Source organism: Lepidochelys kempii, chromosome 2, assembly GCF_965140285.1.
Source record: "Lepidochelys kempii isolate rLepKem1 chromosome 2, rLepKem1.hap1, whole genome shotgun sequence".
NCBI classification, from domain to species: domain Eukaryota; kingdom Metazoa; phylum Chordata; order Testudines; family Cheloniidae; genus Lepidochelys; species Lepidochelys kempii.
Genome location: NC_136381.1, coordinates 23,089,519 through 23,117,348, shown reverse-complemented (window position 1 = coordinate 23,117,348; position 27,830 = coordinate 23,089,519).

Here is a 27,830-nt window from a genome sequence, read left to right as displayed (position 1 = left end):
GTTTAAAAAGAAAGAAAGAAAAGGGGAAAGGAAAAGCTACTTCTATTCATTCTAATATCCTTAATGTGGATTATGTTACTAAAATATTTTAGCAAACAGATCAGACCAAGCCAAAATCATGTGATAAATACACAGATATCAAACTATGCAAAGCCTTAGTGAAAAATGATTGAACTAGCTTCTCCTTGGCATTCCCAGTAGATGGAGCATTTCTCAGTGCAATGCAGTCAACAGATTTTCCACATGAATCTGTCTTCCAATTGTAAGCAGGGTCTGAATGAATGTTTCCCTGACAGCTAGCTGGGATGGGGGAAGAGACCCTGGGTGTGTGTATGTAAACACAGTTTGCTCCTGCTTTGCTTAGATTTGCTAGATATTCAGCTCATGGAGTGGTATTTTGCTCATTGTAATCAACTTGGCTGGTGTTGGGTCACAAATTATGTTAGCACTGAATGCAGGGATAGTGAAATATGGTTACCAATGTTTGTAATTATTGCGGGAAGACAGAAAAGAAGGACTGTGCTTAACCCGTCCCAAAGGAGGGAGTCACTTTCAGTTTAAAGAAGCTTGGTAAAACAAGGGCTCGAATGTCTGAGCCCTGTAAAAGTAAAAGGGGTTGAGTTAAGAAGAATTAATCTGTGATTTGAAAGCAATGGCTTTACAGGTGAGCTCTGAGAGGGCGTTCCAAACAGCATTATGTGTTGTGATGTGAAACTGGCCATTTTGCAAAATTATTAGGAAAACTAAAATCTCTAGGAGGCAAAGTGGCTCCAAATGAGATGACAAATATGTTAATATGAAATTTCACACACACCAAATATCACCAATAGTAAATTATTTTAACTGCATTTCAATCTATTTAAAGAAATCTCAACCAGACTGGCTTGTACAAGCACTGGGAATTAAATAAAACCCAGGCAGTTTTATGTGATTTGATCCAAATAAAAAAAGTGAAATTGAAAAATACTTTTAAAAGGAAATATTAAAAATAAAACTTGGGCTATTCTGTACCTTGATCAAGGAAAGCTGCAATTGGTGGGATTATCTTGAATTCATAAACATCTAGCTCTGTGATGTCCCAAACTGGCAGCTAGGAATGGATATCACTCTTCACAGCAGCATCATATGTATGGGGCTAAGAGGGGGACCCTCCAGAACCAAAAGACTGATCTCTTTGACAGGCTGTTCACTCACATTATAGATGTCCTACTGAATCCAAGATGTCTGCCAAGAGTACTACCACACCAAATAAGGATTCTCTTACTTTTTCCTGTTTCCGAGTAACAGCCATGTTAGTCTGTATTTGCAAAAAGAAAAGGAGTACTTGTGGCACCTTAGAGACTAACCAATTTATTTGAGCATAAGCTTTCGCTGTAGCTCACGAAAGCTTATGCTCAAATAAATTGGTTCGTCTCTAAGGTGCCACAAGTACTCCTTTTCTTTTCACTTTTTCCTGGTAGCCAAGGGAATCACTAGTGCCATCAAAGAGGACAACCAGAGCAAGCTGTGGAAGAGAGGGAAACAAAGGATGGAAAGTACTGAACCCAGCTGGCTCATTCTCTCTAACTCCAGGCCCTAGAAGCTGAGAGGTAAATAGAAGGCACTGAGGAGAGAACCATCACTCTGGACACAGTGAGGAGGGGAATAATCGAAGATGTTTTAATCCTGAAGGAGAAAAGAAAGAGGATCTGGAAAAAGAGATTGAGAAGAACTAATGTCAGAGTTGTGAGCAGAGTTTACCCAGAATGAGGGGCAGTTCCTCAGTTATGCCATGATCTTGCACTATTAGTCAACGGGAGTTTTTCCATTCATTTGAATGCTAGCAGGATCCATCCCCTCACGATAGCTCCACTGAGGTCAGTGATTTCAGTACAGAGGTCAAGGGGATTGTGGATTTCCCTTGAGCTAACTATAAGCATGTTTTCCTTGCCCCAAAAGTTTGCTGATAAAGTGTTCTTGGGAAGCCAAGAGTTTTCTCGTGCTGAGTGGTGGCAAACTCCCCCACTATTGGGCTCTTCTCCCTGACCTGGTCCTGAATGATGGATATCAGTAGGGTTTGTGTATTGTTTTGTTTTTCAGAAAATCCTCAGGGCCAGATCTTCAGCTGGTGTAAATCAGCATTGCTCTATTGACTTCAGTTCTCTCAGGAGGATTCACAAGAACACTTAATTTTTTTTATCAACTTAAGCTTTTAGGACAACAAAAATATTCTTAACATTAGTCAGGGGAAAATCCTGATCCCCTTCAGCTCTGTACACCTTTGTTCTGTCCTTGATTTCAGCCCTGGAAATCCAAGAAACATCAATCAGAACTACTTGAAAGTCCAGAGAAACAATAAAATACAACAAAACATTCCATGTTACATCCAGCATCACTCAGGACTGAATTAAAGGGGAAAGTGGAATTTTTACAAAACCCCCTGAGGAAGCGTTAAATTTTGTAGCGTGTCAGCAAAGCAGAAAACAACCTGTCTCCCACTGCAGAAACACACAAGCAACTATAAACAGCTACAGTAAATCTGAGAATTATGATCCACTGCTTAAATTAAATTTGTTGGAAGGCATTTTCTGCAACTCCCAAAATGCTCCCTGTATTATTACATTTTATTATATCACCTAAATAAGATTTGAAACGTATACTGGGAACCACGTATCTAAGTGTCCATTGTGTCTGTAACCCAGAAAGGGGGTTTATAAATGGCAAATACCTGGAGGGGAAATATTTTTAGTTGGGTAATTATACTTTAATATAGAAGCTAATATTGGTTCTGATTTCTTTTAGCCTTGGTATTTTAGGCCTCGAGCCTGTTATCCGATCCAGGCACGTCTCATTAGAATCCGGGGGGTTCCACACAGCCCAGGGGCCTGCTTATACAAATTAGATTGTACGATTGAGGCCTTTACAGGTCAAGGTCTCAATCCTTGCCAACACTTATGCGCATACTTACCTTTAAGCATGGAAGTAGTTCCACTGAAATCAATAGGCCTACTCACATTCTTATGGTTAATAAGCACCTGTATAAGTTTTCAGGATTGGGGTCTAAATTCCCAAACCAAAAACGTTATCAAGATTGAGTTAAGATTACTAATATTTAATTTAAGGGGAAAGTAGATTCAAAGAACTCTGAAGAGTAAAATTAAGCCAATACTGCCACCCCAGGAAATATTACGCTACTGTAAATATTTTTTTAAAAAATCCAGTAGTGGAATTAATGGAAATGCGGAATTAAAGTCAATTATTATTAAACATTTATAATATAGTAGCACCTAGAAGCCGACCACATTGGTTTCCCCATCTGTAAAATGGGAATAAAGATCCTGACATCTTTTGTAAAATGCTTTGAGAACTACTGATGAAAAGTACTTATATGAACTAGATATTATAATTGTGCTAGGTGCTGGTACCAACATATAGTAATGACAGTCCACGCCCCAAAGAGACATCCAAATGCTCTTCACTCCACAGCCTTTGCATCATCCAGCATTAATGTAATGCTAGGATTCCTTTAAACATTGATGTTTTTACTTATGTTATCAAAGGTCTCAGAACAAATTGATCAGATGAAATTTACTAAATATATAGATTACAGTGGTTTCTATTTGATAGCTTAAAATTAATGTCAGTAGCACTTAATTTAGAAGGTTAATCCACATGACTGTGCATTACATCACAGTTTATATATGCTTTCCCTTGTTGCCAACTCTTGTGCTTTCATTGCGAGTCTCATGGTATTGGTGTTGTTACTTCAATGGACCTCGATCAATTTACACCAGCTGAGGATCTGGCCCATCATCCATAAGGATGATCTGTGTCAGGGGATACCCAGAAGGGTTCACTGAGGCAAGCATTAGGTTCCATTGCTAGTTGTTGTGAATTAAATCAAGATGGTTTGTTGGTCATTATAATCTTGATTGTGTCAGGCAACCAAACAGAATATATTTTGTAAAACATCAAAGCCACCTTACCAATTGTTTGTTATGAATAAACTTAAAATACATTCATGTGATGTAGGGGGACTCAGCCATCCAAAAAAATCAAAGAATTGCTAGATTGGATGAGACCCATGGTCTGTCTAGTCCAGGATCCTATCTCTGACCATGGCCCATACCAGATGCTTCAGAGGAAGAAGTAAGAACCCCACAGTAGGCAGATGTGGGATAATCTGCCTTCCATATCAGGTCTCCTCCTTATCTCTAATAATTAGAGATGTTAGAGATTAGTTTAAGACCTGAAGCACAAAATTTAATATGAACATATTAATATCAAAATATTAAAATACCTCAGAGCTAAGAAATAGCAAATAACTTCATAATGAGAAACATACATAGTAGAAATATATATCTGTGTCTATAACCCTTCTGCCAGGTGGAGTCAGCAGCAACAAGAGCTGGGTTCAATGTCTAGGCGTTCCTCTTGACAGCACAAAACAGAACTGGCTCAAGCCCCCACTCAGTAATCAATACTTCTCCACTCATAAGCACTGAGTTTGGGTATAACAGAAGAGAACTTTTTAATTTGGGAAAACACCACAACCACAATACAAAAGCACATGATTACAGGCAAACACCCACCCAACAATGTGTTGGGTAGTGTCTTTTGCCTCAGATTCTCACTTTGTGGTGTGAGTCTGACAAATGAATGTCCGTTTAACACATCACTCCCCTACATCCAACTCACAGTTGGCTGTCCATGGTTAATGAAGACCTGGAGTTCAAAGGTGCGTTCATGGAGATTCATCTCCAACCCCTGGGGGAGGCGTCCAGCAATGTCTCTGCTGCCGCCACTGCAACTGGCTCACAGCTGCTGCTGTTTCTCTGTCATTGCGGCCTCTCTCTGTTGCTTCTCGGCTGCCGGCCACGGCTGACGCCGCTTTTCTGCCACTGATCTCGGCTGCTGCCCCTAGCCAGCACTGCTTGCTGCTCCTGGGACATCACAATCTGAGGTTACACCACTTGTCCCAGCTCTCAGTGATCTCAGCAGGTATTGGGGAACCTCACAGCCAGTGCAGTCTCTGAATTGTCTGTCACTGTCTCCACACAATATCTAAGGTATAGCGTCCAGATCTGTTCAGCAGTTATGTCAGTTCTAAGAATCACCAACCAGAAACAAGGACTGTCAAGTGAGTCTAATCAGTTCTGCTATTAAACACTGGAGACAGGCAGGTCCAATGGTATCTAGGACTCTATGGACAGCATCCACACCACCAAGTGAGCTGTAGCTCACGAAAGCTTATGCTCTAATAAATTTGTTAGTCTCTAAGGTGCCACAAGTCCTCCTTTTCTTTTTGTGGATACAAACTAACACAACTGCTGCTCTGAAACCACCAGGTAGGGACACCTAATCCCACCCCCTCTCATCGTCTCTGGGATTTGGCATCCCTGCCTCCAGCTTAGCAGGTGAAGTTCAGTTTGGGTGGCCCGCTCCATCAGGGCATGCTAGGCACAGTTCTGCTGCCCTTTACTCATACAACAAGGATAACAACATTTCATTACCCCTGCATTTGACTACCAGAGTGATTTGTAACCCAAAACCAGACAAAATTGATCATTTTAGCAAAGCAACTCCATCTGCTGTGCACCTAGGCAGAGCAGGCATGTCTATGCAGACACGATCTGCTCCTAAAGTCTTTCCCCCAGCTCATCACTAGATGTCCAGGGAGACCTCATTCAGATCCCGCTTACAGCTAGAATTAAAGAGATGTAGGTAGGCTCAAAATATCATATCACTCCTCTTTGACCTCCAAAGGAAGAGGCACTTACATCCTAGTTCATAGAAGTGCTGTATTCTGTTGTATCCAAACAAGGGTCCTCATCCTGAAAAGACTTATTCCCATGCTTAACTTTATAATTTGTGTGCTAGCTCCATTGAAGTCAATAGGAGTTTTCTGTTGGCTTCAAAGGAGCCAGGATTTCACCCTGTGAGTAGTTCCATTGCCTTCAATTGGTTTACTTCAATGAGACTATTTAAAATATGTAAAGCTAAGCACAAGTAAATCTTTGCAGGATGAGGTCCTAGGAAAGTTCCTGAGGGAAGACAGATGTTGTTTTAACTCCAAAAAGTTAATTTTAGAAAGCATATACAATCTTAACAGTGCAAATTCAGAATTCTTCCAGGATATTGCAGTCATATGTCTTCTAGAAAGAATATTTCAATAATCCTGGGTGGTGAGTAGAACACAGTAGTAGACAAACATTTTTAATAAGGAACATAATTGTTCATACTTTTCTACAGTTCATAGTTCTTGTTGCAGGATGTGTTTCCTCACTCATCTCTTCACTGGTGATTCCTGCATGTGTGGACCACATTCCAGTATTTCTAATCTTAAATGGTAGATTCTAACTGTCTATCTTTTGATAGAGCAGAAATTCTACTTATCAATAGAGACTTCAATGGCCAATTTCAGGAACGAAAACATTAATTCTGTAAATTCAGACAGTATATTTTATGAAATATTTAAGGTTACAGTAAGGACAAGTGTATAAAATATTCTTCTCGGGGGCTGGGGGGAAGGAAAGAGTCTGGGATTATTAGATTCCTTAACCAAACAAATAGATTAGAGAATGAACATAAAGAAGACCCAGAGAATTACACTCTTTTATGCACTCTGTGCCAATGCCAATATAAATACACTGAATATCTATCCAATCAAATTGAATATATGCTTGATAGTTGAACAAGCCAGTAATAACATCTCATCACTAATTCAGCAAGATGGGAGTGTTACTCTTGAACTGAAATCTATAAATAAATAGTTTTAAGATATTTGATCAAACCTAATATTCCAGGGATAGAATTTTCAAGCGTGCCTAATTCCCTTGAGAGTTTAGGAAAATTCCACCCTTGATTTATTTATTAACATGGGGAAGGATTTCAAGCAGAGGGATTCTTCAGTAATAAAAACTGTCACAAAAATATAGTGTGTAACTATTGTTGTACTCCTCTTGGTTACTTGCATAACTGCAGCGCTAGCTATTTTATTTAGATGTATTTCTGGGAGCTCAAAATATAATCAAAAGAGGAGAGGGATGAAATTGTAGTTGCTTGAATATCATGAACAATGCCAATTTGTAGAGTTTTGACAGGACAAAAAAAACAGTAAGAATTTTCCAATCAGGGAAAATGCAGATACACTCAAACCTCCCAATTAAAGCAATAGTGGTCAATTCACTCCAACTTGGAACCAAATAACCCTTTTGATCCCACCTTGCATGCCAGTTAGTAGTCCACAAATGTATTTCCATTGTGATGTCAACATGGGTAGCAAAATTCCTCTTTATAATGGAAAGGCTATTACATTCTTACCACTTCTCTAATACTCCCACAGAAAAATTGAACTTATTTATTATTATTAACCTGGTTAGAGTGCCCCAAAACCACATCATTAGCAACAGAGTGAGCTCATAGTCTCCAGGGTAATTGTTTGTTAATTTTGTTTACTGGGGGGGAGGGGGGATTTATTCTGCTCTGCTTCATCTCCAGGAAGCCTGAAACATTTCAATTCACATGTATCTAAACTGTGAATAGCTAGAATTATTCATGTCATGATACAAGTTTGCCAAACAGAATATAAGATGCTAAACATAGTGTAACCCTGTCAGAGTTGACAGCAACAAGGGCCGGGTTCAGTATCTAGGGGTTCCATTCCAATAACACAATGCAAAACCGGCTCGAGCCCACACCTAGTGACCTGGGACAAATATATACCACCCCCACTGGGCGCCTCCAAGAGGCAAGACTTCCCCTCTCGCAAGCACATAGTCTGAGTGTAGCAAAAAACCTTTTAAAAACAGAGAGAAACAATGTGGCATTATGTTGGGGAAACACCACCAACAGAATTCATAACGCAAACCATGAGCAAAAAACCCCTACCCAAAGCAAATTGGGACGTGTCCTTTCCCTTTGGTTCTTGAGTCCAGCAACCCAAAATCACCCAAAGTCCCAAAAGTCACACGACCCAAAAGTCTCTGTTCCTGGTCAGGGCAGCCCCAGAGTTCAAAAGTTTATCCGCAGAGTTTTACCTCCCAACCTGGGTGAAGATTGGAGGGGGAGGGAGGTTAAGGGGCACCTTACGTGGTCCAAAGCTGATGGCCCCACCTCTCCATGGGGCTCCGCTCTGCCAGCCACCCCATGAGCTCCTCGAGGCATCTGACAAACTGCTCTGCTCCACCAGCCGCTCTGCTTGCTGTCCCACAAACTGCAATGCTCTGCTCCACAAGCTTGCCACCCCACAAACTGCTCCACCATATGTCTTCAGGCTCCCCCACTACTTAACACAACACTCAGTGATTTCAGCTCTTTTGTGACTTCAGCTTATAGTAGGGGAGCCTCAGTGCTGGTGCACCATTAGCCTAAAGTGAATTCAGCTCAGCAGCCTGTAACTAGACTCCTAATAGAATCAAAATTAGCTCTGATAGTCCACAGGGGAGAGAAGAGGAAGTGCAATTAGCACATAAGATCCTCACCAGGGGGCCCATGCCACCAAGTATTAATACCTGTCCCCAGCCTCTCTCAATTCACAGAGTTTTGGAACCCATGTCCCTTGCCTAGCGAGTCCCTCCATCATAACAAAAGGCCACGTGCAGTTCCACTGTCCTTGATTCCCATAATCAGGGTAATAACAATTTATTCTTCCTGCCCCAATAACAGAGACACTGGGGATCCCACAGCAGCCAAAGTGACCATTTGGGCAGCTATGGCCTCATTCTAGGTGGGCCTATGCAAATGAGATCAGCCCGTGAAGTTCTTTTCCACAACTTGCCACACCTCACCACCAGATGTCAGGGTGGAGCTCATCCTGACTCTGCTTACAATAGCAAGATCCAAAACACATTAAAGGCAATGAATCTACCTCTTTATCACTCGCTGTGTAATGAGTAAACACCACTGTATGGCAAGTCAATGAACCATACATATATGGGACTGTCCATAGGCTAAATAATCTAATCAAAACAATGCAAAAACAGCATTTATTAACAATTCACTGGTCCAAACCTACTTTCATCACAATGGAATCAAAACCTCCACCAGTATCAGATAGGATGTCTTTAAAGCAACCAGCAGAGGTAGTTTTCTATTCTACCTCCATTAATGAGCCCTGCAGCAGCATCTAAAATATAGCTCAACCTGCTATTAGAACATCAGGAATTAGAATAATACATTTATGATCAAGCCCCAGAAAATGCACCATGGCTCAAAACTGCTGAATGGGAACCTCATATTCTAGAAACCCACTCTTCTTGAATGCTTCATCCTTTTAGCCAAAAGCCAAGAAGAGAATAGGGAGATTGAAACTGGAGTAAGCTACATGCTTTCTCTTAGACAAAAGACTACAAGACTACTTTCTAACTCCAGCAGCCATAGCTAGTAAGATACAATGTGATCCATTGTGTAAGAAAATGGACTGTGAGTCAGGAGACCTGGATTCTATTCTCAACTCTGCAAGTGACCATGGACAAGTCACTTAAACTCTCTGCCTCTATTGCATGAACCTTCCTCCATGCCCCCCAACGGGGCAGGATTTATGCCCGTGATTCCAGCCCTTGTGCCCAAGTGCTTTAGACCAGTGGTTCTGACCCAAGGTTATGTGTACCCCTGGGAGTATGCAGAGGTCTTCCAGGGGGTACATCAACTCATCTACATATTTCCCTGGTTTTACAAGAGGCTACATAAAAAGCACTAGTGAAGTCAGTACAAACTATAATTTCATACAGACAATGACTTGTTTATACTGTGCTATGTACTATACACTAAAATGTAGGTACAATATTTATATTCCAATTGATCTATTTTATAATTCTATGGTCAAAATGAGAAAGTAAGAAACTGTTCCGTAATAATGGGCTCTGACACTTTTGTATTTTTATGTCTGATTCTGTAAGCAAGTAGTTTTTAAGAGAGGTGAAACTTGGGGGTACGCAAGACAAATCAGACTCCTGTAAGGGGTACAGTAGTCTGGAAAGGGTGAGAGCCACTGCTTTAGCCAAAGGAGGAGAAACATCAAAGGGGTGCCGCAGGAAGGATCCAATGGCAGGAGAACCTGGGGAATTAGTAGGGTATGTTAGGAGAAACTGTAATGTCCAAAAGAAAAATTGTAAGAAATAAGCAAGCCAGAGTTTAATCCACTGTTTTCACTGAAATCACACAAGGGGTGGATTTGTCCCAACAGGGGTGAATTATCATTACATGACACATTATATATTAAAAAAGTAGAGTTAGGAGAACCAAGAATATTACTTGTTGAAACAAGGACTAAGCAGAGCGGAAATGCTTATTACTAGTTTCTCCTGCCATGAAGAATGGGGTTTTCTCTCGGTTTCAAATTAAAGTTCAAAGCACTTTGGCTGCAGGCATGACTGATATTTTTCCATTATACTGGAAAGAACAATTTGCTATATATCTATTCCCTATGTAAATTATTGTGGAAAAAATAAAAGCAAAGCTAGCATACGTTAGTCATCCTGCCCCTTTGGAGCAGGGTAATATGATTTTATAACACTTTTTTGGTTTTGGCACCTGACAAAACAGCTGTTCTGGCATCAATTATAAAAATCCTACAAGCTTGAAATTTGTCAGGAACCCAGCTTTTCCCTGAATTTGGACCTAGTGATGATTTGGAGTGATATCTTTAGGTGGGAAGAGTTTTTACATTTAAACATGTGACACAAGCCTATTGGCTCAGGAAAAGAAGAATTAAATGATGCTTTTGCCCATTTCACTGTTTTAAGAGCGCTCAGAGAATTGTACTTCCTCCTTTTTCCCTCTCCCTAAGTGAGGGACCTCCAGTTACATATTAAAGCACAGCCTTCTCATGTAATTGCAGTCCTGTCTGCAGTAAGACTCATTTCAGAGGTAAGTGACGGGTTCCCCTGTTTCTGAAAACAAGAGGCAATCCTCTGCTGAGTTTAAAACCACTTGCTTTGCAACTCAGACCGTTCTTTGCTAGTATGTTCTGTTTGCATTTACAACCTGGGTTTGAGATTAAGAGTAAGTGCAAAGTGACATATACAGTGGGTGTCGTTAAAAACTCAGCACTATCCCTCCTGGTATTTTTGTAGACACATAGATTTTAAGGGCTGCGGGGCCCATTGGGATCTGACCTCCGGCATAACACAGACCATAGAATTTTACCCAGTAATTCCTGCATCAAGACCAATAATTTGTGGCTGAACTTGTTGGTTGACAGTTTTCTTCCGAGGCTTGGTTCAGAAGAGTTCACCATAGCACAATTCCTAAGGAACAGTAAGTAGTCCATTTTTCATGTTGCCCACTTGTACAAGAAAGTAAATGAAAGCGAGGTGAAGAGCATGGGAACATGACTAGAACATAAAGGGACACATTTTAAAAGGATAGCACTTAAGCTGTGACTCCATGAAATGCACACACACATTAAGTACATTAACCTCACATTTGCATTTGCAAATTCAGTATCTGTTCGTGCAATAACTGTGTGTACATTTTATGCACAGGTAAATTCATACAGCAGAATGTGCAGCTTTATCAGTATTAAAGAGGGCAGTGATTTGAGTACACACATTTTTAGTCAAGAACTTACACTAAGGACAGAACATGATTAGCCATATTCTGCTCATGCATCCACAGTGAAATGTGCAGGTCTATGGGAGATCAAAATAGGGTTACATTAGCCAGGGTAGAATTTAGCCAAGTATTATCTCAGCTGTCTCATGTTAATCTTTCAGCAACTTGCTGGAGCTCAACCTTGGAAAATGTTATGTACTCCATAGCCCTGAGCCAACAGAGCTATTAAGCATTCGCTTAACTTTAAGTACATGATTAATTCCAGTGTCTTCAAGTTAAGCATGTGCTTAAGTGCTTTGTTGAATATTGGCCGGAGTGCTCAGCACCTTGCAGGATGAGTTCCTAGTGATTAATAGCAATCAGGTATATAGCAATATCCAACCAAATCAACCTTGTATACCCTAAGTCATATGTTCAACTCAGTCAATTTAAAAATCCATAGACCAAATGTTGCCCTCGGATATGTAGATGAAGCAAGCAATGTGTGCTGTGCACATTTCAGAGAGCAGAGGTTCATTTCACAGTTTAGGATAACACACCCATCAACTTTGCAGAAAGAAGTCCAGGATGGTTTATAGCCTCCACAAGGGTGGGCCTGGAAAGATGGTGTCAGGTGATGGTTCAGCCACTGGGGCAGGTGGGACATGCCCCATTCTGAAATATGAGAAAATATAATCAGAATAAAACAACCGCACCACGCCCCAATTTCATGAACTATTCCCAGCTGTCAGTCACTTATCCAGATGATGCAAGATCCATGATGGGCAGCAGCTCTCAGGCTGTAAAGTGAATATTCCACAAGGGGGCTCCAAAACAGCAGCAGCTGACGGACTTTAGGGAGGCACCTCCACTTCCTAGAACAGCTCAGCAGCCGCAGCAGAGAAGAGACACTTTCAAAGGGGTGCTTCCCTGCTGAGGAAATATGCAGCTACAGGGAGTGCTATTGTCCCATCAAACATTTGGACTTAGAGCATTCACTGGAGTGTTCTTCCCCCTCATACACTCCTTTGGCCCTCTGACAGTCACAGTGAGCCCAGAATCACACCTGACAAATCAATGATAACCAATTTCACTGAGTGTGATGGTTCTGTATTTTCATGTCCAAATCCTGAGAGGTGCGTAGCTGGCCCTGTATAAATAACTTCCCCTGGAGGAGAGAAGATAAAGAACATTCTGAGGGTGGTAAGTCATTAAACTCATGGCTAAATGTGTCAGCTTCCAGGATACTTCATCCCTGAGGTTAGAGGGTATTTAAAGAGATGAATCTGAGCCACCCAGACTGGTTGGGTGGAGAGGCGTGTGATGCCCCACACAAAAGTTAATCTGAGATCAGACATGAAAACCAGCTGATCAGGGAGGTCAATACCTTTGGTTAACACAGGACAGTGTCACAAAACCACAGGGCGGGAGAGGAGAGAGCAAGAGGTACTCCAATGCTGAGGTGGAATGCTGACCAAGTAGCATGCCAGGACAGCAATTTCCAGATATTCCAGACTGGTCGGTATCATTAATATTTGTAACCATAAGATTTTATTTCTAACAAACTGGACTCTTGCTGAGCTCCTGCTTTCAGGTAAATTTATTCTCTTGTAATGGTTGGGGTATTTTTACATTTCTCTCTATTTTCTCATACATGGGGCTTTCTTTCAAATAATCTTTATTTAAAATGTAACCCATTTGCTAGTTCTATTGCAGTCGCGCCTAGATGCCCTGCCGGAGATTGTATGGGCAATGTACAGACACGTCATAAAAGAATTTACAATCCAAACAGACAAGAGGCAGGACACAGGAAGTGCTCTTATCTCCATTTTACAGGTAGGGAATTGAGGCACAGAGATTAAGTGACTTGCCCAGCATCACACAGGAAGTCTGTGACAGAGCCAGATCTCCAGAGTCTTAGTCCAGAGCTTTAACTAATATAGTCCTGAGCACGACCACCCTCTCCAGGGCCACTTCTGAGCAGCTGCCTGAAGGCTCAGTTGTACGATCCTCTGCTGGGCAGCACAAAGTGAGCTACATGCAGTGTCTATCAGGCTGCACAATGCATGAGGCTTAGAAGTAACATGGATCATGAGTGGTGGGGATACTTGTCATGCAGTAAGGGGAAGGGGGCTCTTCTTGGCAAAAGGGGGAAGCAGCCAACCACATCTTCTTCAGGTCAGCTAGATCTCCCACTCACCCTCCAAAATACCTTTAAATGAAGGGGATCAGCGAATTTAGGAGAGCTAGTGCACGAAACACTGAATGGTCAGGTATCATCCCAGTGAGCTGAGAGGACCAAATTAAAAGAGTCAATGGCACATGCTAAATGCTGCCAGAGGCAGCAACAGCTCAAGTTCTGAGGTTTGTTTTCAGATTTTTCCCCACACTCTGATCCGTATGTTGACACATTTTTCCACCCTCTGCAATGTGATTCATGAGGCATGTTGCCTAACAATGCACAAAGTGTGCCCGTATGAGGGCTCAAAAACGCATTTGAGAATGCTAGAATAACTTTGCAGTAAGGCAGGCTCTACCCCATAGGCAGAGTGAGGCCAACATCCTTATCCCATGGGCTTCTGTCCATCTCTTTGTGAACATGTGGGGCCCCAAGAGCAACAGGACCAGTGCCACCCATATGCTCAGGAGTAAAGTGGAGACAAGTTAGAAAGCCAGCACATAGAGCATTCCATATCTTCTGCTTCCCATGGAACTGTGATCTACATGGGTTCTAACCATAGTACTGTGTAGGAGGGTTCAAGTGTCCTCGGGGAAGGAAAAGGGCAGTTGGATTCCCAACTATATAGTCCAGTCAAACTCCCTTCCACATGGGGTCACAGGTCATAGACTGCAATAGGATGGAAGATCCCATCTCTGGAGTTCCACAGTATACCTGGGGATGGGGAGGGCTTGCCCTCCAGATCTTCTTTAACATTCTGAGCCAGCACCACTTATTCTGCTGATGGCTGTAAACTACTTACAGTTGTCCTTTGATATCATCTGGTCTGTGCTGTGCACTGAGATCCCACTTAGATTTCCAGGTCCCAGATATAAAGATCACCGCAATATAAACAGCATCATTTACCCAAAAACATAATTGCAACCTCTCAATCGATTTTATGACAAATAAGATATACAATAAAACTGAAGTAAGCTATTAATGAGAATCATTACCAATAAAAACTTGTGTAATTCTGCAAATAAAGATGAGTGATCGCTATGAGCATATAAACTGATGTGCAAATACTATATGATGTTTATTTTAGGTGGTTTTCATGAAGTTTGAAGTTTTGGATACATAGATTTTAACCTAAATATTACAGCATTTAACCATGCAATTATTTCATCTCAAGTGTCATCATTTATGCTTTATGTTATGTATAAATGCTTTATGTTCTGGCCAGAACACAACAGATTTGACATGACAGTAAAGGAGAAAATGGTAGGCTTGACTGTGCTTAGCTCTGCATAGGATTTGGGGATAGTGTCCTTTCCTTTCACCAAGGACTGAAGCCAGACACAATTTGGGGCTTATGCTCACAGGCTGAAATTTACTTCCGTGCAGAGGGCCAGTGTGTAAGTGGCACTTTCATGGTGCATTGGCCTTGGTGGGCCATCTGCAAAGGACTGGGAGGACAGTAGTGCTAAAAATCCCAAGACTGATGGGGCAAGGACAGGACTATGACCCCAACTTCCGCTCTCTACTAACCATTAAGAGCTGAACAGTGAAGGGAGTGCATGCCACATCCTCTGATTGGAAGTGGTAGATGCCATTCCTGTGTGCATTTCAGGGGTCTTCATTTCTGGGACACTTGAAGGGATAGGTGCTCAGCATTTTCTAAAAATCAGGCTCCATTAAGGCAACTCAAACTGGACACCCAAAAATGAAGGCACCCAAAAATCACTCGTCACCTTATAAAATCTTGGTCTTACCTTTCTTTGTAATTAGGGAAAATTGGCCTGATTTTCCTTTCACTTCCACCAGCTCAACTCTGACATGTCTGCCGAGTTGCTCTTGAAGAGAACTAGGCCCAGTGATTCGAGTGTATTTCCTGTTACTTGGTAGTTTCCCGTTAAGTGTCTGTTTTATACCTGTAATGGACAGAACACTGTTTTTTTTCTACCAGGTTAATTCAAAGGTGTTTGCTTGGGAGGCCCTGGCTGTAATACTTAAAAGATAGTTACTGTACTTCACTGCAAAGCAAAGAAAACAAATTGCTTTAACATGTGCCCATGGAGGGGCAGATCATGGCCCACTTGAAGTCAACAGCAAAAGTCCTACTGATTTCAATGGGAGCAGGGCTGGGCCATGAGTTTGGTTACACCTGTACAGTCTGATTTTCAGTCAGTTGAATTCATCAGCATTGTGGGTGTTCCATCCAGCACTGAACAATCAGTCCTAGAAGAAATACAGCCTTGTACATATGGCTGGACAGAACCCTCTTATGCAGTGTGACAGGGTGTATAAACCCATCACTGGACAGCAAAGGGTTGAAGAGCAGCTCTGGGCTCAGGAGACCCTGCCCCTCCATCCCAATGGGCGTGCTCCACTTAGAGGTGGGGCTTAAAAGGGAGCAGGTCAGCTCAGTTGGGTGAGGACAGGGCAGGGAAAAGGACTGGTTCTGGGAGCTCAGCAGGGGGACACAGCCAGACCCATACTGGAAGGAGGAGCATCAGCGGGCAGCAGCTCTTATGGGGCAGAGATGGGTATGCAATCCACAAGGTAGTGCTTTCTGGGACAAATGGCAGCAGGCTGCAGGAAATGGGGAGATAGGAAGTGATCCCAGACTCCAGAGACTGTGACTGCCAGGCAGAGCTACCCCCAGATGCTGCAACCACTAGGCAGCAGACCTGGGACCCATTCCCAGCTGGTGGAGAACGTGGGCATCATGACCAAGGTCTGGGTGTGGCCAAAGGAGAGAGCGAAAGAGAGAGAGGAAAAAGAAAAATGGAGCTCAAACTGTTGAAATGGCTGGCAGACAACCAGCGGCAGCTGCAGCAGACCCAGCTGTTCCAGCAGATGACTACCCACCACCAACAACAAATGACGCAAGAAAAACAGCAGCAACAATAGCTCATGCAGGAAGTGGCAGCCCAACACCAAGAGCAGCAACAGTGCCTGGTCCAGCAGGGTGCCACCCCAAGGAACCACCATGAACCAAGGGGCAGGGACCCTGAATCCCATGGCAACCGCCAGCCCCCTGGTGAAGCTCATGAAGATGGGCCCTGAGGATGACCTGGAAGCATTCCTGGTCATTTTCAATAGCCTCCAGAACACTGGGCTATCCTGCTAGCTCCATATCTTACAGAGTCAGTCCAAGTCACCTACCACAGCCTTGATGTGGCAGAGGCCCAAAACTACATAGGGTCAAGGCTAGATGTTTTTGATATCACCACTGAGACCCACCAGCAACACTTCTGCCAGGAAAGATTTCCTCAGGATGCCCGGCCGTGAGTGGTGGCCCAATATCTTAAGGAACACTGCTGGAGGTGGCTTCAACCCTAAAAGCAGACAGGGGAACCGGTCGCCAAACAGATAGCGCTGGAGCAATTTACACAAATTCTCCCCACCGGCAGCTGGGAATAACACTGACCAGGGACCTTGGCCGACACAATTAGGCTGGTGGAAAACTTCCTGACTGCAAACAGCATCACAAGAACCACATCACAATCACAGGGCCCTAGACCCACTCACAGAAAGCCAGGCATGGGAGACCATCCAGTGTGAAAGGCGCCTGCTGGTGGAATCTCTCAGGAAGCAGGTGGGAGAGCTACAGGTGCAGGTGGCTAGGCTGAGGAGCATCCGTGCCCATGAGGAATTCATTGACAGTATTCATATGGAGACTTCCAAGGCTGAGGACGTTATCCAGCCTCAGAGGATTGCTGTCACACTACCCAGGAAGGAGGATATGGCTCTGTCACAGGAAGGACACTGGCCTCTGGTTACTTCTGGCAACAGGCAGTGCTCCAACCCTACTCCCAATCCACCCACCGTGATCATGGAAAACCGATATGCTGCCCTGGCAACGAGCGATGAGGAATCACCCACAAAGGTGGAGGAGGAGAAGCCATGTACCCCCAAATCTGGGAGGATCACAGCCACCACTCCCAGGGGGAAACATAGGGTAGTGGTGGTTCGTGACTCTCTTATGAGGGGAACAGAGGCACCCATCTGTCACCCTGACATGGCATCCCAGGAGATATGCTGCCTGCCAGAGGCCCGTATCTGAGACATTACGGAGCGATATTCAAGGATCATCTGGCCCTCTGACTACTACCCCATGCTACTCATCCATGTGGGCACTAATGATACTGTGAGGTATGACCTTCAGCAGATCAGAAGTGACTACAGGGCTCTGGGAGTAAGGGTGAAGGAGTTGGGAGCACAGGTGGTGTTCTCTTTGATCCTTCTGGTCAAGGATAAGGGCCCAGGCAGAGACAGATGCATCGTGGAGATGAATGCCTGGCTGCGAAGATGGTGTCACCAGGAGGGCTTCGGCTTCCTTCACCATGGGATGCTATTCCAGGAAGAAGGACTGCTAAGCAGAGATGGGGTCCATCTATTGAGGAAAGAGAAGAGCATATTTAGATACAGACTGGCTAACCTAGTGAGGAGGACTTTAATCTAGGTTTGAAGGGGGCAGGTGATCAAAGCCCACAGGTATGTCAACAACATGGAGACCTGGAAGAAGGTTCGGAATCTGGGGGGAGCATAGGCTGTTATAGCAGGGATAAAGGAGAGATAAGACGGAGCTGGGGGGTGGGGACAGGAAATCAAATCAGTATCTTCGATGTCTGTATACTAATTCGAGAAATATGGGGAATAAGCAGGAAGAACTTGAAATGTTAGTAAATAACACAACTATGACATAGTTGGCATCACAGAGCCCTGGTGGGATAATACACATGACTGGAATATTGGTATAGAAGGGTACAGCTTGCTCAGGAAGGACACGCAGAGGGGAAAGGGAGGAGGTGTTGTCTTACATATTTTAAATGTACATACTTGGACTGAGGCTGAGATGGAAATAGGAGACAGACTTGTTGAAAGTCTCTGAGTAAGGATAAAAGGGGTAAAAAACAAGGGTGATGTCATGATAGGGGTCTACTACAGACCACCTAAATGGGAAGAAGAGGTGGATGAGGCTTTTTTTAAACAACTAACAAAATCATCCAAAGCTCAGGACTTGGTGGTGATGGGGGACTTCAACTTCTCAGACATCTGTTCAGAAAATAACACAGCAGGGCACAGATTATCCAACAAGTTCTTGGAATGTAGTGGAGACAATTTTTTTTATTTCAGAACATGGAGAAAGCTACAAGAGGAGAGGCTGTTCTAGATTTGATTTTGACAAGTAGGGAGGAACTGGCTGAGAATTTGAAAGTGGAAGGCAGCTTCTTTGAAAGTGATCATGAAATGACAGAGTTCCTGATTGGAAGGAATGGTAGAAGGGAGAACAGCAAAATAAAGATAACGGATTTCAAGAAGGCAGACTTTAGCAAACTCAGGGAGTTGGTAGATAAGGTCCCATGGGAAGCAAATCTAAGGGGAAAAACAATTGAAGACAGCTGGCAGTTTTTCAAACAGACATTATTAAGGGCACAAGAGCAAACTATCCCACTGCGTAGGAAAGACAGGAAGTCTGGCCAGAGACCACCCTGGCTTAACCAGGAGATCTTTCAATGATCTAAAACTCAAAAAGGAGTCCTACCAAAAATGGAAACTAGGTCAAATTACAAAGAATGAATATAAACATATAACACAAATATGTAGGGACAAAATTAGAAAGGCCAAGGCACAAAACGAGATCAAACTAGCTAGAGACATAAAGGGTAACAAGAAAATATCCTACGAATACATTAAAAGCAAAAGGAAGACCAAGGACAGGGTAGGCCCGTTACTCAATGAGGGTGGAAACAATAATAGAAAATGTGGAAATGGCAGAGGTGCTTAATGACTTCTTTGTCTCAGTTTTCATCAAGAAGGTTGGTGGTGATTGGATGTCTAACATTGTGAATGCCAGTGAAAATGAGGTAGGATCAGAAGAGGCTAAAATAGGAAAAGAACAAGTTAAAAATTACTTAAAAAATGAGATGTCTTCAAGACACCAGGGCCTGATGAAATGCATCCTAGAATACTCAAGGACCTGACTGAGGAGATATCAGAGCCATTAGCGATTATCTTTGAAAAGTCATGGAAGATAGGAGAGATTCCAGAAGACTGAAAAAGGGCAAAGATAGTGCCCATCTATAAAAAGGGAAATAGGGACAACCTGGGGAATTACAGACCAGTCAGCTTAACTTCTGTACCCGGAAAGATAATGGAGCAAATAATTAAGCAATCAGTTTGCAAACATCTAGAAAATAATAAGGTGATAAGTAACAGCATGGATTTGTCAAGAACAAATTGTGTCAAACCAACCTGATAGCTTTCTTTGACAGGGTAACAAGCCTTGTGGATGGGGGGAAGTGGTAGAAGTGCTATATCTTGACTTCAGTAAAGCTTTTGATACTGTCTCACATGACCTTCTCATAAACAAACTAGGGAAATGCAACCTAGATAGATGGGTGCAAAACTGGTTGGAAAACAGTTCCTAGAGAGTAGTTATCAGTGGTTCACAGTCATGCTGGAAGGACATAATGAGTTGGGTTCCACAGGGATCAGTTCTGGGTCCAGTTCTGTTCAGTATCTTCATCAATGATTTAGATAATGGCATTGAGAGTACACTTATGAAGTTTGTGGATGATACCAAGCTGGGAGGGGTTGCAAGTGCTTTGAAGTACAGGATTAAAATTCAAAATTATCTGGACAAAATAGAGAAATGGTCTGAAGTAAATGTGAAGTACATGTCACCTCAGGACGAAATGCTTCTTCCCCTCCCGATGGTCGGGACCTCCTTTGAAAGAATTGGCATGGATCTGGTCAGACCACTGGAGAAGATGACCGGGTACCAGTACATTCTAGTGATAGGTTTCAGAGTAGCAGCTGTGTTAGTCTCTATCCGCAAAAAGAAAAGGAGTACTTGTGGCATCTTAGAGACTAACAAATTTATTTGAGCATAAGCTTTCGTGAGCTACAGCTCACTTCATCAGATGCATTCACTGGAAAATACAGTGGGGAGATTTATATACATAGAGAACATGAAACAATGGGTGTTACCATACACACTGTAACGAGAGTGATCACTTAAGATGAGCTATTACCAGCAGGAGAGCAGGGTGGGGGGACCTTTTGTAGTGATAATCAAGGTGGGCCATTTCCAGCAGTTGACAGGAACATCTGAGGAACAGTGGGGAGGGGAAATAAACATGGGGAAATAGTTTTACTTTGTGCAATGACACATCCACTCCCCGTCTTTCTTCAAGCCTAATTTAATGGTGTCCAGTTTGAAAATTCATTCCAATTCAGCAGTCTCTCGTTGGAGTCTGGTTTTGAAGTTTTTTTGTTGAAGAATTGCAACTTTTAGGTCTGTAATGGAGTGACCAGAGAGATTGAAGTTTTCTCCGACTGGTTTTTGAATGTTATAGTTCTTGATGGCTGATTTGTATCCATTTATTCTTTTACGTAGAGACTGTCCAGTCTGGCCCTCTACACCAACATTCCACACAAAGCTGGACTACAAGCCGTCAGGAACAGTATCCCCGATAACGTCACGGCAAACCTGGTGGCTGAACTTTGTGACTTTGTCCTAACCCATAACTATTTCACATTTGGGGACAATGTATACCTTCAAATCAGCGGCACTGCTATGGGTACCCGCATAGCCCCACAGTATGCCAACATTTTTATGGCTGACTTAGAACAACGCTTCCTCAGCTTAGAATCATAGAAGGTTAGGGTTGGAAGGGACCTCAGGAGGTCATCTAGTCCAACCCCCTCTCATTCCCTAATGCCCCTACTCTACTTGTGCTACATGGATGACATCTTCATCATCTGGACCCATGGAAAAGAAGCCCTTGAGGAATTCCACCATGAATTCAACAATTTCCATCCCACCATCAACCTCAGCCTGGACCAGTCCACACAAGAGATCCACTTCCTGGACACTACGGTGCTCATAAGCGATGGTCACATAAACACCACCCTATACCGGAAACCTACTGACCACTATTCCTACCTATGTGTCTCCAGCTTTCACCCAGCCCACACCACACAATCCATTGTCTACAGCCAAGCTCTACGATACAACCGCATTTGCTCCAACCCCTCAGAGAGAGACAAACACCTACAAGATCTCTATCAAGCATTCTTACAACTACAATACCCACCTGCTGAAGTGAAGAAACAGATTGACAGAGCTAGAAGAGTACCCAGAAGTCACCTACTACAGGACAGGCCCAACAAAAAAAATAACAGAACGCCACTAGCCATCACCTTCAACCCCCAACTAAAACCTCTCCAACACATCTTCAAGGATCTACAACCTATCCTGAAGGACGACCCATCACTCTCACAGATCTTGGGAGACAGGCCAGTCCTTGCTTACAGACAGCCCCGCAACCTGAAGCAAATACTCACCAGCAACCACACACCACACAACAGAACCACTAACCCAGGAACCTATCCTTGCAACAAAGCCCGTTGCCAACTGTGTCCACATATCTATTCAGGGGACACCATCATAGGGCCTAATCACATTAGCCACACTATCAGAGGCTCATTCACCTGCACATCTACCAATGTGATATATGCCATCATGTGCCAGCAATGCCCCTCTGCCATGTACATTGGTCAAACTGGACAGTCTCTACGTAAAAGAATAAATGGACACAAATCAGACATCAAGAATTATAACATTCATAAACCAGTCGGAGAACACTTCAATCTCTTTGGTCATTCGATTACAGACCTAAAAGTTGCAATTCTTCAACAAAAAAAACTTCAAAAACAGACTCCAAGGAGAGACTGCTGAGTTGGAATTAATTTGCAAACTGGATACAATTAACTTAGGCTTGAATAGAGACTGGGAGTGGATGGGTCATTACACAAAGTAAAACTATTTCCCCATGTTCATTCCCCACCCCCTCCACCCCCCACTGTTCCTCAGATGTTCTTGTCAACTCCTGGAAATGGCCCACCTTGATTATCACTACAAAAGGTCCCTCCCACCCCACCCCCACCCCCGCTCTCCTGCTGGTAATAGCTCACCTTAAGTGATCACTTTGGTTACAGTGTGTATGGTAACACCCATTGTTTCATGTTCTCTGTGTATATAAAATCTCCCCACTGTACTTTCCACTGAATGCATCCGACGAGGTGAGCTGTAGCTCACGAAAGCTTATGCTCAAATAAATTTGTTAGTCTCTAAGGTGCCACAAGTCCTCCTTTTCTTTTTGCGAATACAGACTAGCACGGCTGCTACTCTGAAACCTGAGAATCTACCAAGTTTTTACCATGAGCATTTTTTGTTAAATACAGCATGGACATTAATGTGTGTCATACTAAATACCTTCATTTTTCTCTTCTTAAGATATCTCCAGTACATGAAGTATGTTCATTTTTTCCATATTTACCTAATATTCAATAGCAAATTCTCCCTTTTAAAATTGTTCTTTTAGAGTACATAAAAGTTTTCAAGTCTTTTGGTAAAATTTTCTGAAACTCAAAGGACTCAGGAACTTAAATCCCAATTTCAAAAGTGACTTCGGCACTTAGGGCCAAATTTTTAAAGAAATTTAAGAGCCTAAGCAGGCAGATAGGCACAAGTCCACCATCTGGGCACCACTGACGTTTTCAAAGCTGCACATCAGGTGCCACTTAATCACCTACATCTCTAAGTCCCCCTGGCACCTAAGTTTCCGCTAGTTGGAATTTTCAAATCAGCCTAAGTAATGTTGCCATGTCACAGCTAATGAGCTGCTCAAACCATAGCAGGAGACACAGCAGACAAAGGCTGCATCCAGAAAGCCTACTCTGGATCGGAGGAGACTACGGAAAACTTTCTACTATTCTACTCCTTTAATGTCCATATTTGGGATCTAATTACTTTATTAAAACCAAGAGTTACACTGTTGCATGGTGAGATTTATGGACAATTGGCTTTTGGCCTTTTTCAGACACCAGAGGATTTGGCATCTAACTCAGTGAGAAAGGACAGATATTTGCCACATATTCTCTTTGAGATTGGCATTATTAATGCAGTAGTTTTATACTGCCTATCAGGGCCACACAGAGGTTTTGGAGGGCCTAGGAAAAAATCTGAAACTGAGACACCCTCTTCCCCGCCCTCCCTCCCCAGCCCTTCTGAAAAAAACAAAAATCAAGAGTGCAACATCACTGAGGGGATGCCTGGAGGGATGGTCGGAGTGGAACGTGAGCATACCCTGCACTCACCCTGCAGCAGTGGCTTCTGTCCCAGGGGGCTGGGCCCAGCTCCCCGCTCTGGGCTTTAGGACCTGGCACACGGGTCATGGTGCCAAATCTGAGTGTTGCTGCTATCCTGTGCTTGAGGTCGCAATGCCATTCAAGTTTAGGGAACCTCTCAAATGGGGGGCTAGGGGCAAACTGCTTCTTTTTGCCTTCCCTGTCCCCGCGCAGCGCTGCTGCCCATGACACAGCCACTGTTTATCCTGTCTTCAGATGCAGAATGGCTCTCTCGAAACTCTAGTTCACAGTATTTGGACCATTCAATTGCAGTCATTCAGTTGCTAGCTATGGCTGAGAAAAAACAAATGAGTTCAGCAAAATGGCAGTTGGCATGGGGGGCCTATGATACAAAACAGACCTTTTAGTTCTCAGGGCAAAGAGTCTGGAGTGGGGTGACGAGGGTTCAGACATTTGCTTTTTGTATCTGTGATTTGTCCCAGTTGTGACTGTCATTTTTGGTTATTGTTCCAGAGTTTTATTTAATCAGAAAGAGTCGGTTTCAGTTGCTGGCACATGGGCTACATAAGTGGCTGACCTGGCTTAGGTGCCTAACTCCAGGAGAGGGTCCAGAGCTGAGGACATGCCTACCATCAGGTCAGTCATTTAGGTACCTAAGCCCCACTTCTCTCCATGCCCTCTCCCCACACCTTTCCTTGGCATTTCACACCTGGCTACCTTAGGTCACTCCCTGCTCAACTGGATGGCTTCTGAAAATCCTGGTTTTAGGCTCTTAACTATCCCCATGCATTCTGCAGGGAGCTAAGGTGGCCCAGAGCCACCTAACTCAGGGCTGAAAATTCCACTAGGCAGTGGCCACTTCGGGGTTAGTGTTGCTCCACCCAGCCAACCAACACCTAAATCCCTTTAAAGATATGGATCTTAGGAGCCTAAATCCAGTTGACTGTCACTGAGACTTAGATTCCTAAGTGCCTAAGTCACTTTTGCAAATGGAACGTACGTAGGCTCCTACATCACCTAGGTGCATTTGAAAATGTGATGTTTTGTAGTGTCTGCTGGCAGGTTTCCAAATAAAGAAAAGTGCTGGAGCCTGTCAATAAAAAAAATTAAATTAACAATCTCTTTAAAGATATTAAACTTCCAAAAAACAGAACTGTTTGCCCAAAGTGGGGATTAAACTCCCCATTATCTGGTGTATTAATCCCTATGGCCAGTGCCATAGCATAACTGCGCTAGCATTTCAGCACACAATCTGAGTACCAATCCCAAGAGACCAGCAGTCTGTGCTTGCTTTCTGTTTATTATTCAACAGGAGTGCATGGTGCTTTGCAGACAAGTAAAAATACAGGTCCCTGCTCCAAGGCACTCACAGCCTTAGGGCCCAATCCTGCAAGGCCAAAGCGTGTGGAATTCTCATTGGCTTCCACTGAAATCAATGGGAGTTCTGTGTGCAGAGAGATTGCAGGATTAGGCCTTGATTAAAAATATCACAAAGGAGGACAAAGACAAATGGGAGAAGGTGAGCAGGGGAAGAGCCCATGTTGGAATCAAGGTGCTGTTCTGCATATGTAGCTGCAACCTCCTCCCTTTATTCCCACAATCCTGGCACCAAGCCATAGCATCACTGGAGTACTGAGCTTTTAGTGACTCCCTTTTTAACATGTCTGTTGGTGTTTCTCAGTCAGCTTCTGAGAGACTTCCTATCAAGGAGCCCTAGTTTCTATCTATTCCTCTCACTGCCCCTGATTCACTCTGCCTCCTTGAGCAAGTCACTTATATTCTCCCACCTCAGTTTCTCCATCTGTAAAATAGGGATAATGATACTTACCCACCTTCACGAGGCACTTGGAGACCTATGGCACTTTGTCAAACAGGCACGCTACTCAAATAGAGTGGGGAAGGGAAAGTTTGTCTACTAGCCCCCACATATGAGGGATGGGAGTCCCACTAAGATATTTTTGGATGCTGAATCAGGATCAGGTTTCCATGGGAGTGAAGCCAGAAGAAGTCCTATACAGGCTGTACAGCCAGACCCACTAAAACACAGTGTTCTTCTTTGTGCATTACTGAGTATGCAGCGAACTCATTTCTTTAAGGCAACAAGCTCAGACATTTAATTACAGTGATGCTATTCACAATGCCACAGTGAAGCATCTGTTGGTATTTTCAGTATAATCTCTATTCTGTTCTACAAGAAAATGCTCTGGGCTGACTTTAGGGTGACCACCTTTTCAAAGGGCAAAAGTGGGACACATGCAGTGGGACACCCACTGTCTCCCTCTGTGGCCCCGCCCCTGTTCCTTCTCTCCCTCTTTAGCCCCCCCCCCACCATAAGGCCATGCCCCCTTCCCCTCCTCTTCCCTGAGCCCCCACCCCCTGCTCCTCCTCTTCCCCTGAGGCCCCACCCCCTGCTCCTTCTCTTCCCCCTGAGGCTCCGCCCACTGCCCAAGCCAGAAGCCAGAGCCAGGCCATGATACGAGCCACCCAGTAAGCCCGGGCTGCTGTGGGTCGCCCCGGATTCTCCACCTGCCCTGGGCAGGGGACTGGGGTGCCCAAGAGCAGCCCCTGGCCTATGTCCCCACTGCCCAGGGTAGCTGGAGGCGATGGATTCCTTCCCACCCTCCAACCCTGAAGTGTTCACTTCCATCTTGGAATCTCTAATTGGTGTATATATAAACCTAAAATTGTACAATATGGCCGACAAGTTAACAAGAATTGTTATTGTCAGACATGAAAAATGTGAGCCAAAGAAATGCGACAGCAAAAAGAGCTGTCCTGTGGTTCAAATGGGAAAACTATGCTTAGAAGTCACACCACAGAGCAAAATACAGTAGAACCTCAGAGTTACAAACACCAGAGTTACAAACTGATGGTCAACCACATCTCATTTGAAACCTGAAGTACACATCAGGTAGCAGCAGAGACAAAAAAAATGCAAAGACAGTACAGTACTGTGTTAAACATAAACTACTAAAAATATAAAGAGAGGTTTTTTTAAAAAGTTTGACAAGGTAAGGAAACTGTTTCTGTACTTGTTTAAATTAAGATGGTTAAAAGCAGCATTTTTCTTCTGCATAGTAAATTTTCAAAGCTATATTAAGTCAATGCTCAGTTGTAAACTTTCGAAAGACCAACCATAATGTTTTGTTCAGAGTTCCAAACATTTCAGAGTTATGAACAACCTCTATTCTCAAGGTGTTCTACTGTAGCATGGATTTCTGACACACTCGGTATTGGTTGCAGTATTGCATTAAGCATCTACAAGCCCCAGTCAGGGATCAAGACCAGATTGTGCTGGGTACCAATATACATACCCATATATAATAAAAGATCCAGACGTATGACATACATAAAATACCTGAACAAGTAGCATGGAAAGTTTAAAGTAAAATAACGACATTTTCACAAAACTGTAAGCACATGGAAATGAGTTTGTAATTCACACTGGTCTTCAACCTTAACAATATAATTTGCTATCAAGTCAACATTATAACACAGAAATTCCAAGGAGACACAAAACAAACTTGACAGCCACCAATTAGCACAACCATTAACTGCACAGTTCAAGAAAATAGGTCCTCAGCGTAATGATCCTCAACATTACTGTGTCAATAAATAACTCCCTCTCCAAATCAGTTGGGTTACTCACATCATTCCTCTACGCTGCTGTTTGAAGTTTCCTGGCTGTTTCCCAATTCTAAAGAATGGCTCTTCTGGCAATCACGTTGGTTTAATTTTTTTTAAATGAAAAGAAAATCTCATGAGTTTACTAGTGTCCAAGAGGCTCGCAAGCTCACCAGTCACAAACTGAAAATGAAGTCCTGCTTTGCTAGTGGGTGCTGTGTTGAGGCCAGATCCTGCCCTGTTGAGGTTAAAGGGAGCTTTGGCATGGACTCCACTGGGAATGGCCCTGGGCCGCCAGCCATTACAATGCTGTTCTACCCTGAGCATTGACTTGTAAAAACTGGAATCGGGGGACTCCACATTCATT